Source organism: Crotalus tigris, unplaced genomic scaffold (genome assembly GCF_016545835.1).
Source record: "Crotalus tigris isolate CLP2741 ecotype Arizona unplaced genomic scaffold, ASM1654583v1 scf7180000018825.4774228, whole genome shotgun sequence".
Classification (NCBI taxonomy): domain Eukaryota; kingdom Metazoa; phylum Chordata; class Lepidosauria; order Squamata; family Viperidae; genus Crotalus; species Crotalus tigris.
In genome coordinates, this window is record NW_024097215.1 from 4,570,121 (window position 1) to 4,586,127 (window position 16,007).

Genomic DNA, 16,007 nt, shown 5'->3' on the forward strand with positions numbered 1-16,007 from the left:
CGAATTTTGAAGACCACAAGGTTTTAACTTTCACTTCACTGACAGAAAACTTTTTTCCCTTTCTATAAGAACAAATTTATTTATATTTGCTTGTTTTATTAATTAAATATAATTCTTCAAATATAATTTTTCCTTTAAATAAAGGAAACACACTCCATCTTCCAGTGGGATATTTTTGGGAATTGTGGGCATCCATGGAGAGAGCAGAACTGTGGTAGATTATCTTGAGTGAAAAATCATATCGCCAGTAGGACACTGCCATCTTAAAAAAATAATGTATACTTTGAAGCGTTGCTGTAAATGATTAAATATGTGAGGACCAAGGTCAGGATCAAAGTCCTTGAGGTCAGCCAGGTCCTATAGAAGATGACCAGGCTGAGCCCGAAGGAGGGGGTCAAACCAGTAGTGGGATTCAAATATGTGAACAACTGGTTCTCTGTGTGGATGCTGCTTCCGGAAGTCCATTCTGGGCCTGGGCAACAAAAAATTAGCTACCGGTTCTGCTGAAATGGTGCGAACTGGTTGAATCCCCAAACTGGGTCAAACACATCATCAGGAGAGGAGAGGAGAGGAGGAGAGAGTGTGGAGGGAGGAGAAGAGAGGAGAGGAGAGAGTGTGGAGAGAGGAGAAGAGAGGAGAGGAGAGGAATCCTTTAATACATGGAGTCTTTGATACTCTCTGAGTTGTTTTCTTGCAGATGTTTCATTACCTAACTCAGGGGTTCTCAACCTTGGCAACTTTAAGACTTGTGGACTTCAACTCCCAGAATTCCTCAGCCAGCTATACTTTGCTGGCTGAGGAATTCTGGGAGTTGAAGTCCACAAGTCTTAAAGTTGCCAAGGTTGAGAACCCCTGATAACTAGATTGTGTGTCAGCGCTGAAGATATTACTTAGTTGGGTAATGAAACATCTGCAAAAAGACAACCACATTCAGAAAGCACCAAACATCCCGGATTTCAACTGAGTTACAAATATTCCCTTCCATTGGATACCTTTCATATGTTAATGAAAACTTATTTAGAAGACTTCCATATTTTTTTTAACCTTTTATATGTCTGCTTTCTCAGCAATGCTGGGTCTTAATAAGCTTTGCTTAGCGTACATGAATCAGTTATTGCGGCTATAAGCTACATCTGTGTATTTTATGTGCACCCATCCGGTTATGATTTGTTGAAGAAAATGTGGCTGAACAATTCGTAGTTGAGGAACATTGTGGACTTAAAAGTCATATAACTCCTCAGTGATGGGCTGTCAGAGCTATTGAGGGTTGATCGGCAAGAATTTTCCAGAAAAATCTTTTCCTATGTCTACTTCCTGATGCTTATTTTTTTAAATTGAAAATAGTAGTGGTTGATTCTGGGATCTTCTGCGTTCAGCATATGGTCTGTCATCAATCTATAATTCTTCACATTATTTTCATATGACCCTGGGGTGTTTCTTAGTTATTATACCTCAGACAAACAAGTATAAGATGCCTGCACATTTTAAGCATAGCAATGTCCTGGTATTTAACTGCAAAAATTAGTTTCTATACAGAGTTTATTATAAAGATGAGTAAAATATGTTATTAATCAAAGAGGGAAAATATTACTGTATTGTTTATTCATGCCATATAAAGAATATATAATAGTGTAAATTATTGATGCCTCTTTATTAGCTCACTTAGACTTGCTTAAGATTATTATTTGGGGATATATTGTATGCATTGCACCAGACACGGAATTGAACAAGAAGTTGTAACTAAGAGAAAAACTTATAAACATTTAACTTCCCTCTGATATGCTGGTATGAATGCTATCTTGATATCAGTCTGACATAATTCCCACTAATGTGTTTATTATCAGAAAGTGGAACTCTTCCCCAATTTAACTACTTGATATTGAATTTTTCTCAGAAAGATTACCCATTCTGGGGGAAAAAAACCTTGCTACTTACTCCTCCAGTAAAGAAGGTTGTATGTGTTCAGCAAGGCATGACCACTTAATTTTCTGTTAAATAGCTTTTCACTTTCTCAGAGCTACATTTGCACAGTCATCTGTGTTTGCTTTTCCAGTGTGGTGCACTTATTAAAGGCAGCAAATGTGAAATAGTTTTCTAAACCATTGGAACGGGGAGGTAAATACAAGCATGTTATGTACTTAGCTTATTTGTGTATTCCTGAAAGTTCTGAGGAACTAACAATGCAAAACTTCTCTCCAAATATAAATAAATCCAGCCAGAAGGCTAATTATACAAACCTCTGAATAACATTACAAGGGAATAATCTACACAACTAAGATCACAGTAAGATTCCTATGTACAAGATGCACAGAGGTCAGCCACTTGATGTTGAAATTTCGTCAGATTATCAATCTCATAAAAGATCCTCTAGTAAAGAAAAAAGCTGTGCACGTTCAATAAGGCATGATCATTTAATTTTCTGCTAAATATTTTCACTTCTCAGACTGTAGTTATACAATCATCTCAATTTCCAGCTCCTGTCTGGGATTCTTTGGTTCAAATTCTTTGGTTCAATCTTCCTCTGGAATTGTGCTGCAGTTCTGAAGGATGGCTGTATGAGGCTGGGCAAAAATGCCCCTGATGTTCTTCTGCTGGAGAGGTGAAAAACCATCTGGAACTCAGGAGAAACTTCCTAACAGGGAGGACAATTAACCAGTGGAATGGCTTGCCATTGGAAGTTGTAGGTGCTTCGTCACTGGAAGGCTTTAAGAAGAGACTGGACACTCACTTGTCTGAAATGCTATAGGGTCTCCTACTTCAGCAGGAGGTTGGACTAGAAGATCTCCAAGGTCCCTTCCCTTCTGATTGATTTAGAAACTGGCCTCCTAGCTTGATTTCTGATTTTCCTTTCTTGATTTCTGAAGTTGCATAGCCCACGGTGGTTCTGAAAGCATATGCTTCTAGTACATTGCATAAACGTCCTAAAAAATAAGAGGAACTAAACTGTGGAACCAGATGGTGGCTCCCATTAACAAATAGTCCTCCACTTAACAACCACAACTGAGCCCAACATTTCTGTTGCTAAGTGAGACCTTTGTTAAGTGAGTTTTGCCCCATTTTACCACCTTTCTTGCCACAGTGGTTGATCAAATCAACTACAGTTGATAAATTAATAACTTGGTTGCTAAGTGAATCTGGCTTCCCCATTGACTTTGCTTGTCATAGGTTTGCAAAAGGGGATCACGCGACTTTGGGGCACTGCAACAGTCATAAGTGTGAACCACTTGCCAAGCATCCAGATTTTGATCACATGACCATAGGGATGCAGTAGTGGTTGTAAGTGTGAAAAAAGTTGGCAATTCGCTTTCTCCATTGCTGTTGTAACTTTGAACGGTCACTAAATGAACGATTGTAAATCCAGGACTGCCTGTAGTAGAAGTATCGAGGTAGAAGCTTGTCTGGGAAGCTTTAATCCGGATACCTAAACTGAGCAGGAAATTAATCCCTACCACGTTTAATTCCCTGCTACCTCGTTCAGCTGCCTTGTTCTCAACTTAGCTTTTCACCAAAAGGTTGCAGTGGTGTAGATCAGGGGTCCCCAACCTTCGATCTGTGGACCGGTACCAGTCCATGGCCTGCCAGCAACCGGTCCACACAAACAAGCAAAGCCCCATCCGTGGGATGCAGGCAGCACACAAAACCACGCCCCCTCCGGTCTGTGGAAAAACCTCCATGGAACTGGTCCCTGGTGCCCAAAAGGTTGGGGACCTCTGGTGTAGATGTTTTCTTATTAGACCCTGTTCTCTTGCTTAAGAGAACTCTTTAAGGCAGACATGTGAAACTCGTGACGTCGTGCAACGTATCAGGACAGTTTTGCCATTGCTGGCAATGGGGTGGGCGCGGCTTCTGGATGATGCATCTGGCCTGTGAGCTGGCAGTTTGACACCCCTGCTTTAAGGTATCAGCAGTGTCTCATAGTGAGTGTAGGATTGGGGAAGGCTGTAGCCCCTGAAAGGGAAAAAGTCCTTAGTGGTGCTTTTCCTTCCAGCCTGGAATCTAAACTGTTTCAGCAGGTGGGAAATTGAGCTTTGTAAAATACCAAACGAGGAAAGAATGAGGAAAGAAAATGATTATTTGTGAATCAAGATATACACAGTACAGCGGCATAATTATTCCTTAATGGGGATTTTGTTCTGATGTTGCCCTGTGAGAGATCAGTTGTACCTTCAGCCAAATCAGATATCGTAGCTGCCCTGAACTTTGGCATCTGATTAAGAAAACATCCAGCATGTCCTTTCATAGAAGTAAAGAGAGAACACCCATAAACACATTGCAATTTGTTGGTCTTTCATGACATTCTACCTAATCAGTAAAACAGTCACATGGCCCATTATTTAACTTTTGATTAGTTGATGTTTAATGTAAGTTGTAAACTTGAAGATAAATCTTAACTGTTTTATTTTCCATAGAAAAAATTATTTAAGTGGAAATCATGAACCAATTGTACATTTATATAGCACCTATATGCACTGACATTTGCTGTAGGACCTAATGGGCTGAACAGGTTTTCAAGGACATATGCCTTAATTACTGTATTTTCCGGCATATAAGACGACTGGGCGTATAAGACGACCCCCGACTTCGGAGCCGATTTGCATGCCTAGAAAGTCATCTTATACCCCGGAAACTACCATAATTTCTGACATATAAGACAACTCGGCGTATAAGACGACCCCCGACTTTGGAGCCAATTTGAATGCTTTAGAAAGTCATCTTATACCCCGGAAAATACGGTATTCTGCACAACAATGATAGGTCTCCTCAAATATCGTCAGTCCTTGACTTACGACCACAATTGAACCCCAAATTTCTGTTAAATGAAATTTAAGAATTTTCTGTTAAGTGAGACATTTGTTAAATGAGTTTTGCCCCATTTTTCTTGCCAATGTTGTTAAATGTTAATAAGTTAGTGAGCTGGCTGTGAATCTGGCTTTGCCATTGACTCTGCTTGTCAGAAAGTCACAAAACGGGGATCCCACAACCCCAAGACACTGCAACCGTCATAAATATGAATCAGTTGTCAAGCATCCAAATTTTGATCACGTGATCGTGGGGATGCTGCCACGGTCGTTAGTATGAAAAATGGCCATAAGTCACTTTTTTCAGTGCTGCTGTAACTTTGAACGGTCGCTAAATGAACTGTCATAAGTGGAGGAGTACCTGTAGCTCCTCATCTTTAAAAAAAAATACTAGAAATTGGTCAAGTGGAAAACAGGAATCTGAAATGTTTGTAAAATGGAAGACTTCCGAATTGAGTTTCAAAAGTAGCTGTCGCCACCGAAAAACTCCTCTCCTTGCTTGATTTTTATTTATTTTTTTCCGAAAGCAGAAGAACCCAGAGAGTTAGCATTTCCTAATATTTGGGTTAGTATTTTACTTGAGGAGACAACTGAGATCCTCAAAAAGAAAAGAGTGCACCTTAAGTTATTTTGCCATGGACGGGATGAGATGAATGCCAATCAATGTTTTTTTCAAAGTTGGCCGCTTTAAGACCTGTGGACTTGAGGTTCTGTTGGTATGGAAGAACTTACACAAGTAGTCCTTGACTTATAACTGTTCATTTAGTGACCGTTCAAAGTTACAAGAGCACTGAAAAAAGGTGTCAATGTCGGATGTTATTGCTTTGACAACAGATAGAAATGCATTTTTCTCTTTCGTTTTTTAGAGCTGATTGATGCTGGGAGGGGGGATGTGGATGAGAGTCCAGTTCAGTGTTTCTCAAGCTTGACAATTTTAAGGCATGTGGACTTCAACTCCCAGAATTCCACAGCCAGCAATGCTGGCTGTGGAATTCTGGGAATTGAAGTCCACATGCCTTAAAATTGTCAAACTTGAGAAAGACTGGTCCAGTTAGTCATAACAACAATTTCAAGTTGTGGAAATTCAAGGTTGCTGAACCCAGAGTTGATAACAATCTGGCGGGCTGGAGAGCTGTGGAGAGAGCTGATTGGGGAATGTGATTTATGACTGTTAGTTGGAAGAGGAAATGGTGCTTTGCTACTTTGTGCCAAGGGGAGAGGAATTCAGTTTTTGGCTTCAACTATGTAGTGCCGACTTCATGCTACTCTCATAAAAGATTCCTTAAGATAAGCAATGCCTCGAAGTTCTTTTGAAGAGTTTCATCTGTCGGACCCATGACAAAAGGGACTTAAGACCGTTTTTCATACTTACGGCTGTTGCAACATCCCAATATTCACGTGATCAAAATTCAGACGCTTGGCAACTGACTCGTACTGAATGACGGTTGTGCAGTGTCCCGGGGTCATGTGATCCCTTTTTGTGACCTTCTGACAAGCAAAGTCAATGGAGGAGCCAGATTCATTAACAACCGGATTACTAACTTAACAACTGCAGTGATTCATTCAACGGCTGTGGCACGAAAGGTTGTAATCTTGTGGAAAATGAAAGAGACTTTTACGAATTCCAGAGGGTTTAGCAGAGAGATTTATTGCGCAAGGTTCAGAAGCAGTGAAGACAAGCAATTCTGAACTCGGAGGCCGAGTTTAGGCTTCAGTTTTATACATTTCTTTTCTCAGGAACAAAGGAACACACATTAGTGATATACATTGTATTACATTAGGTTAGTTTCTCACAGACATACAATGGACAGTTATGCTCCATACATTGTTTCCAAGTGCAATGCGCATTTGGTTAGTCACAGATTGCTAACACAGCTTTATTCCAGTAATTATGCAGACACATCATTCTAATGATTTTTCATTATTCCACATTATTCTATATTATTTAATAATATTATTAAACATTATTCCACATTTATTCTATATTATTTAATAATATTATTTAATATTATTAAATTATATTATTATTTAATAATATTCTATATTATTTAATTATTTATTATTATTATTCTATATTATTATTATATTATCTATAGCAACAGAATTTTCAGGCTCAGCTGTGATCAAAGCCAAGAACTACTTCATCTAGTTTTTTTTTTCCCTCATTGAATGTTGTCGTTAAATCTTTTGGATCCGGCTGACATTATGCACTAACAGGATACAGTGATTCATCTTTAATTGGGTAGGTGTCAGCCTTTCAAGTTAGTCCAGTCCAGGAAACCAATATTATGAGTATAAATGTCTATGGAGATTCTCAGTCATCCAGGTCAGGGTTGTCTCCAAGTGCTTTTTTTCAGGAGGCAAGTGGACTTCCTTGTTTTTCTTTTGAAGATGTTTTGCTTCTCATCCAAGAAGCTTCTTCAGCTCTGACTGGATAGTGGGGGAATGGAAGGATTTATATTTCTGGCAGACTGTTGTTCATTGTTGAAGACAAGTGCAGGCTGTTGTTTTCTGCAAGGAATATAAATCCTTCCATTTCCCACCATCCAGTCAGGCTGAAGAAGTCTAGTCTAATGAAGAGAAGGGCGAGGGGGGACATGATAGCAACGTTCGAATATCTCAGGGGCTGCCATAAAGAAGAGGGAGTCAAGCTAGTCTCCAAAGCGCCTGAAGGCAGGACAAGGATGGAAACTAATCAAGAGAGAAGCAACCTAGAACTAAGGAGAAACTTCCTGACAGTTAGAACAATTAATCAGTGGAACAACCTGCCTCCAGAAGCGGTGAATGCTCCAACACTGGAAGTTTTTAAGGAGAGACTGGACAGCCATTTGTCTGAAATGGTATAGGGTTTCCTGCCTGAGCAGGGAGTTGGATTCGATGACCTCCAAGGTCCCTTCCAACGTCGTCGTCATCATCATCATCATCATCATTATGGATCATCACACAGTCAGCCAGATGTTCAGACTGGATTTGGCATTATGTCTACCTATCGAGTCCTTACCCAGGACCTGGGATAGGCAGATGTGGATATTTGATGGTATTACAAATATCGTCGCAGGATGGAAGCAGTTCCTAATAAGGCTGCCTTTTGCAATTGACTAATAGCGAATTTGTCAATGCCAATATTATTATTATTATTATTATTATTATTATAAACAAGTTTCTTGGATGAAAAATGAAATGCCTTTTTTAAAAACAGCAAAACAAGAAAGTCCAGTTGCTTCCTGAAAAAGCCCTTTTGTGACTATGAGTATAAATCTACTTTTATTGTAAGGTTACAGTAACAGAACCTGACAAGCCTTGAGTCTACCACTCCCTGCCCTGCCTTTTTTATTCCAAATAAATAGGGAGAGTCAACTACGATAGCCTTACAGGCAGATTAGATACCTGCTGTGGATTCAGAGTTTGATTATCAGCCTGTATCTAAGATACAGCATTTCGGTTCTTCAATAAATTCTTCTGTTTCCTGCTTCAGGATAGAAAAGCTTTCATGAAGACTAAATCAGGTATGACCCTGCTTGAATGAACTTCTTTCCTGGTGCTCCCCTTGCTATAGAGAGCATCCAGTATGCTGTTTGTTTATGAAAGTTCTACGCTGCCTTTCTCACTGATAACAATGGCTCTGGGCAGCTTACCATCTAATAAAGTGCTAAAAAAAATAATTAAAATTAGAAAAACCGAGTAGGAAAATTAAAAACGAATGGGCAGACTGAGTGTGAGAATCCTTTCTATCCCATCAGCCTCTCACAGTGCACCAGGCTCCTGTTGGGGCCTCAGGCCAATGGACAGAGCCACGTTATAGACTCTTCTGGAAGGCCAGGAGTATGGGGGCAGATCTCACCTCTCTGACGGGAGACTATGCCAGAGGACGGGGGCCACAGTAGAAAAGGCTGTTCTTCTGGACACCCCCCCCCAGCTGAAATTCTTTTACCGACAGGATCCGAAGTAGACCCTTTCCACTAGAACAAATGAGGTATGTTATACCCATCGTTGGCACATGCTTTTCCATTGGGGCACTGAAATTGTACAATACTTTAGAAGCAATTATTGATATCCAACTTTGGGAAGTTTTAAAGGTAGCCCTTTTCTAAATTCCTTGGTTCAAATGTCTCTTTGTTTGAGATTGTGCTGCAGCTGTGGAGGAAGATTGTGTGATCCTGGGTAAAGATGCAGCTGAGGTTTTGCTGCTGGAGAATTGAGGAACCTTTAGAAATCCATCTCCTCAGTTGATTTCTGAAGTTGTATAACCATCAGTACTTAGGAAGGTAAACGATGATTGAAGGTTTGTAAAAATGTCCTAACAATAAGAAGAGATAAACTATGGAATGAGAATGGCGATGGGCTAATCTGTCTGGGAAATTTCTACAATAAGCAGGAATTTGTCTGATTTTCATTGAGTGGTTTCATTTGACTGTTTGCCAACTTAGTTTTTCACCAAAAGATTGCAGTGGTGTGGATGTTTTCTTATCAGACACCTTGCACGTGCTTAAGGGAAATCTTTAAGGTATCAGCGATGTCTCCTGGTGAATGTAGGGTTGGAGAAGGCTGTAGTCCCTGAAAGGGAAAAAGTCCTTAGTGGTGCTTTTCCATCAGCCTGGAATCTAGACCAGTGGTTCTCATCCTGTGGGTCGGGACCCCATTTGGGGTTGAACGACCATTTCACGGGGTCGCCAAACAACGCAGTCCGCCATTTTTTCCCCCTTTTCCTTAGCTGTGCTACTCCCTTTTATTTTATTGGCTTTTGAAAGCCAATAGAATAGACTCTCTTGAATAGATAATAATAATAATAATAATAATAATAATAATAATAATAATAATAATAATAATTATTATTATTATTATTATTATTATTATTATTATTATTATTACTTACGGCAGGAACTCACAGTCTCTTGGTTTCTAGCCTAGTACCTAAATCACTAGACCAAACTGTGTCTCTTTCTGACAAGTTTCTTGTCAGACACCATTCACTGATTTAAGAGAAATATTCAGATGTCTCCTAAGTGAGAGTAGAATTGGATAAGGCTGTAGCCCCTTAAAGGCAAAGAGGCATTCATGGTGTTTTTCCTTCAGTCTGAAATCTAAACCGTCTCAGCATGTGGGAAATTGAACTTTGTAAACTACCAAATGAGAAAAGACTCACACAAGAAAATGATATACTGTACAGTAGCATAATTATTCTTTAAGATTTTGTTCTTAAGTTGCCCTGTGCAAAATCCGTTTTGTCTTCATTCAAACCCCGATGGCAGCTTCATTTTTCCATTCAGCTCCCCTGCCAAGTAAGCTTTTTGAAATATTGGAATTTTTACTTTTGCTCTCGTATGACTTCCTTCCCTAATTAAAAAATAAATAAATCTCCATTTTACTTATTTATTATTGCATCCGGGGGAAGGGGGAGGAAGGCAGCTTGGCATTTTACAGATGTTTTGAGCTTCAGTCAATACCAGCCAGCATTGAGTATTGCCAGGGGGTTATGGAAATTGTAATTCAAAACATTTGGAAGGGCCACCAAATTGCTTATCCTTGTTTCACATGCTGTGCTTCATACAAGCTAAATTGTATTGAGTCTTTGCCATACAAAATATTATTGCTTTGCCTGATTTATAAGACAGAGAACGGTAATGTCACGGTTCCGACAATGAAACTCTTCAAAAGAACTTCGAGGCATTGTTTACCTTAAAGAATTTTTATTTTGAGTAGCATAATATCAGCACTGCATAATCGAAGCCAAAAACTAAATTCCCCTCCCCTGAGCACATAGTATCAAAGCACAATTTCCTCCTTCAATTAACAGTCATAAATCACATTCCCAATTAGCTTGAAGCACAGGCTTCTTCTCCAGTTCTCCAGCCATCAAATCCTTATCAGCTCTGGTTACAATAACCTTGTTTCTCACACTAAGTTTAGTGTTGTTATATCTAGCTGGACTCTCATTCACATCCCCCCTCCCAGCATCATCTAACTCTAAAAGCAAAAGGTAAAAGATGGCTACATTTCCCTTCATTGTCAATGCAAAAGCATCCGATGTTAGCAGCATTGACAGATGAGGTATTTGAAAACCTATAATCTTTTTTATATTTTTTAATTCTGATGGAACGTTCTTCTGGAGGAGAACCAATGCAGGTGACTTAACAACTGTTTTTCCCCCTGGTCACGTCATCAACATTCAGCTGCTTGGCAATTGACTCCTATTTATGATGGTTGCAGAGTCCTGGGGATCACGTGATCCTCTTTTGCAACCTTCTGACAAGCAAAGTCAACGGGGAAGAAGCCAGATCCACTTGAGCAACTGTGTTACTAACAACTGCAGGGATTCAGTTAATAACTGTGGCAACCAAGGTCGTAAAACGGGGCAAAACCCACTTAACAAATGCCTCACTTTGCAACAGAAATTTTGGGCTCCATTGTGATCATAAATCGGGGGGTTACCTGTAATCTCTCTTTCTGTCTAAAAGCAAGTCCTTTGGAAAAGGGATGATAAGGAGACCATGGATAAAAGCTGCTTGCAGCTGTATTTTATTCATTATCAAAGCAACCATTTTTTTCAAGAACATGACTAATATTATACATTACTTAATCGAAAGAGAGTCAAAAGGGTGTATTTCCGTTGATGTGTAGCATTACGCAATCAACAGACAAGCTATTACCGTTCAATGTTTTATTCTCAGTGTGAGACACATAATAATATTGAGGTAATTTAGAAGTTATTCAGTATCAATATGAAATCCATTGTGCAGGAATTACTCTAAATGGAGATGCTATTGAATGCTGTTACCATTATTAATACTGAGAAGCTGCCACACAAATTATAATAAAGCAGTAGGCTGCTCTTTATGTACAGTGGCAAGGAACAGCTCTTAGCAAAGCACTAGTTAATTATTGCTAATTTGTGAGTAGCTGGAAGTACAATATTGAGTGCCTCTGGCAGTTGGGTGCAGTAATTTTTTTTCTGCATTTCTAGAAAAACTGGCTTCCTCCATTGCTTATTCACTTTGCTTTTCAAGATCTATCCTGGAGTATTACAATTTTGAGATTAAAGAAGAAGGCTTGATGTATGCTTTTAGAATCTGTGATCCTGGGAGGGCTACAACTTGAAATATAGGTATGAAGGGTGGATCATTGTTTAGATAGTAGCTGTGGCGGCAAGGCTGTAAGGCTAACTTCTGTTACAAGAGGATGACAGAGATGTTTTTTCTGTTTAAATTAGTGCTAGTAGCTTGAGCCATGCAACAGTTCGGCAGTTCGATACTCACTCCATCCTTCCGAGGACGGTAAAATGAGGACCCAGATTGTTGGGGGCAGTATGCTGACTCTGTAAAGCACTGTGAAGCAGTATAGAGTGCTATTGCTTTGGTTCCTTCCTTCCTTCCTTCCTTCCTTCCTTCCTTCCTTCCTTCCTTCCTTCCTTCCTTCCTTCCTTCCTTCCTTCCTTCCTCCCTTCCTTGTTAGAATGCAATATTGCAGGCTGATTCTGCCCACTGCCAGCAGTTTGATCCTGTCTGGCTCAAGGTTGATTCAGCCTTCCATCCTTCTGATTAGTAAAATGAGAACCCAGATTTTGGGGGGCAATACGCTGACTCTGTAAAACCAATTAGAGAGGGCTGTAAAGCATAATAGAGCAGTATATAAGTCTAAGTGCTGTTGCTATGGCAAGTCAAATCCAAATACTTAATTTTGTTTTTATAGCTCGCTTGGATTAAAGCAAATATAAAGATACTTTTCCACTAAAAGTTTTAGATACTGCTGCCATTTGCCCCACTCTCTTTGAATTCCTGTAATATATAGGAATGTGACGTAATGGTATGTTATAAAGCTTCAGAATCAAAACGAAATCTAAATTCAAGACAAATTTGCTGTCTTTTTTTCAAGGTTTATTTATACCTTACATTTATTTGAAGCGTAAAGGATATTTTATTGATGGATTAAACCATTATACATAGATGAATGGAATGTAGGTAACATAAAAATGCTATTTTACATCTTTAGTGCATTACTATTGAGTATGATACGTAAAACACACATCCGTTAGGACTTTGCTATAGTAAATAAAAAACATAAATATGAAAATCCCTTGAATTTCCGTTGCTAAACAAAATGATTGATACGTGAGTGACAGCTGATTGTAAGCAAATCATGGTAGCTGGTGAGTGACTCAGCTAGTCGTTAAGTGAATCCAGCTTCCCCTGTTGACTTCGCTTGTTGGAAGCCAGCTGGAACGTGTGCAAACGGCAATCATGCGATCTCGGGATGCTGCAACCATCATAAACACATACCGGTTGCCAAGTGACTAAATTTTGATCATGTGGCTGAGGGGATGCTGTGAAGGTCATAAGTGGTAAGTGGTAAGTCACTTTTTATCAGGGATGTTGTAACTTCGAACCGTCACTAAATCAATAACTGTGGGTCAAGCATACTCTGAATTGCTTATTTGTAGTGTCTGCCCTCTTGAAGTTATCCTTTGGACTCTGCTGGGTGCCCTTTGTCCACAGAGCTGACGTACAGTCCTTCTGTCCCACCAACATTTCTGTCATTCAAATACACGCCATGGACTTTGCAGTCAGTTGGAGGTGCAAAGCCTCATGTGAATCCACTCAGGCTTCTGATACGCTTTGGGGACACCTCATGTACCAAAGCCAATCTCAGTAGTTGTGCCGAAGGAAGGCAGTTCCAGGATCATGCATGAATTTGTATTTTGAGTTCCTAGTTGTAGCCAAACAATTTGCTCTTCTGTGATTATCGGGATCAAAGCTCAGGTCCAAGACCGTTGCTACGTGCTCCTTGGGTTGTGATGGAATGTAGTAAGGGGGTGGATTCCTAGGAAGGAGGGGATGCATTCCAGAGGAGGAAAAGGCTAATCAGCCCAGATGTTGTGTGTGAGAGAAAGAGGGCGAAGAAAGCCTCTCCCTAATAGTTCCCAGAGTGTATCATAGGTACAGATAATAGAGTCCCCAGCCTGCAAGATTTTTTTTTTCTTTAAGTGTGAAACAATAAAGAACTCAGCTTAGAAGAATCACCATGCGTCATCCTTGGCTTTGGGCCCGACATTGGATATTTCATTGAAAACAGGGATAGAAATGTTTTAAATAGCAGTGTTCCAATATCTCAAGGGCTGCCACAAAGAAGAGGGAGTCAAGCTATTCTCCAAGGCGCCTGAAGGTAGGACAAGAAGCAATGGGTGGAAATTAACCAAAGAGAGAAGCAACGTAGAACTAAGGAGAAACTTCCTGACAGTTAGAACAATTAACCAGTGGAACAACCTGCCTCCAGAAGCGGTGCATGCTCCAATACTGGAAGTTTTTAAGAAGAGACTGGACAGCCGTTTGTCCAAAATGGTATAGGGTTTCCTGCCTGAGCAGGACAGGAGGTTGGACTAGATGACCTCCAAAGAGAGAAGCAACCTAGAACTAAGGAGAAACTTCCTGACAGTTAGAACAATTAACCAGTGGAACAACCTGCCTCCAGAAGCTGGGAATGTTCCAAGACTGGAAGATTTTAAAAAGAGACTGGACAGCCATTTGTCTGAAATGGTATAGGGTTTCCTGCCTGAGTAGGAGGTTGGACTAGATGATCTCCAAGGTCCCTTCCAACTTTTATTATTATTATTATTATTATTATTATTATTATTATTATTATTATTATTATTATTATATAGTAACAGTAAAAATCTCTCAAAAACAACTGAAAACAATGTCAGCGGCATGAGACTTACAATGCGGTGGCCATAATCCTAGAGATTTCATACTACCCGCATAAATCGCACCTCTCGTTAATGTCTGCAGGTTTGGGAGTGATAATACTGAACATCTGAAGAAACCCTGTTTGTCCTCTGTGTTCAAAATCCAGGTTTATCTTTTTAATCACTTGATGACTTTCTGGCTCATTTGCAGGGAAAACAACACACAGCCATTGGTTTACTAGTCTCAAGGAGATCTGATATTTTACCCTCTTCTGAGACATTATCAGATACTGTCCATTTCCATTTCTTTTCATGGGAACCCGCCTTGAAGATGGATTTCAAAATTTACAGTGTGAATATTATCTTTTAATTAATGGTTAACATTGCGACAGGCTTCATCAAAAGGCGTCAAAACAAGATACACAGTTCCTGCACGAATTGTGAAAACTGATTTTGCAGAACCAGTGGCAGAAATGAAATAAACATCCTTGTATTCAAGGAGACTTAATCTCCTTGAGTAGAAGATGTACAAAGTGCAACTGTTCTGCTGAGGTCTGGATCCATTGCTCAAGCCACCAGCTGCCCATTTTTTCCTAATAGTCTTTGCTTCATATAGTGCATTGCACAAAGAACCAATTGCAACACACGCTAGGTTGCTATCTCTTTTCCCTTAATATGATGGACCCCTAAATGTTCAATTAATTCACAAACGAGGAAGGATTTATTATAGACTGACCTGGCAGCTTATGTCTGTGCAGATTCTCAGTCATCCAGATCATGGTTGTCCCAAAGGTACTTTTTCAAAAGGCATTCTGAAGAAGCTTCTTGGATGAGAAGCGAAATATCTTCAGGGGAAAACAAGTCCAGTTGCCTTTTGAAAAAGCACCTTTGGGACAACCCAACCCTTTGACTGGTATTGAGTAACAGCAGCCAGAAACCATGGCCTCTGAAGGATCTGGTTTTGCACAGTTCCTTGTCCTGAAGGCAATGGATGGAAACTAACCAAAGAGAGGACTAAGGAGAAATTTCCTGACATTAGAACAATTAAATCAGTGGAACAACGTGCCTCCAGAAGCTGTGAATGCTCCAACACTGGAAGTTTTTAAGAAGAGACTGGACAGTCATTTGTCTGAAATGGTATAGGGTTTCCTGCCTGAGCAGGGGGTTGGACTAGATGACCTCCAAGGTCCCTTCCAATTTTTTTATTATTGATCATCGCACAGTCAGCCAGATGTTCAGACTGAATTTGGCATTTTTGTCTACCTATCGAGTCCTTCCCAAGGACCTGCGATAGGCAGATGTGGATGTTTGGTGGTATTACAGATATCGTCGCAGGATGGAAGCAGTTCCTAGTAAGGCTGCCTTTTGCAATTGACTAATGGCGAATTTGTCAATGCCAATAATGTTCAAGTGGTGCTCCAGTTGTTTTGGGATTGCACCCAAGACGCCTATTACTATTGGTACTACCCTTGCTTGGGTAGTCACAGTCTTTCTATTTCTATTTGTAGGTCTTTGTATTTTGTTATCTTCTC

At 39.9% G+C, this 16,007-nt stretch overlaps 1 protein-coding gene and 1 long non-coding RNA gene across 13 annotated transcripts in view; one reads left to right on the forward strand and one right to left on the reverse strand.

The window, feature by feature from the left end:
* Nucleotides 1-16,007, forward strand: part of ST3GAL4 (ST3 beta-galactoside alpha-2,3-sialyltransferase 4) — a 122,428-nt gene that overhangs the window by 71,712 nt on the left and 34,709 nt on the right. Inside the window, exon 1 of one of the 6 annotated variants that reach the window (XM_039356465.1) lies at nucleotides 8,613-8,772. The exons of the other annotated variants lie outside the window; for them this stretch is intronic. The gene's annotated coding sequence lies outside the window, so the exon portion shown is untranslated. Of the gene's footprint in view, nucleotides 1-8,612; nucleotides 8,773-16,007 lie in introns of those variants that run through there. 6 annotated transcript variants of the gene reach the window in all.
* Nucleotides 1-16,007, reverse strand: part of LOC120313938 — a 41,074-nt gene that overhangs the window by 6,068 nt on the left and 18,999 nt on the right. The gene's annotated exons all lie outside the window — the stretch shown is intronic.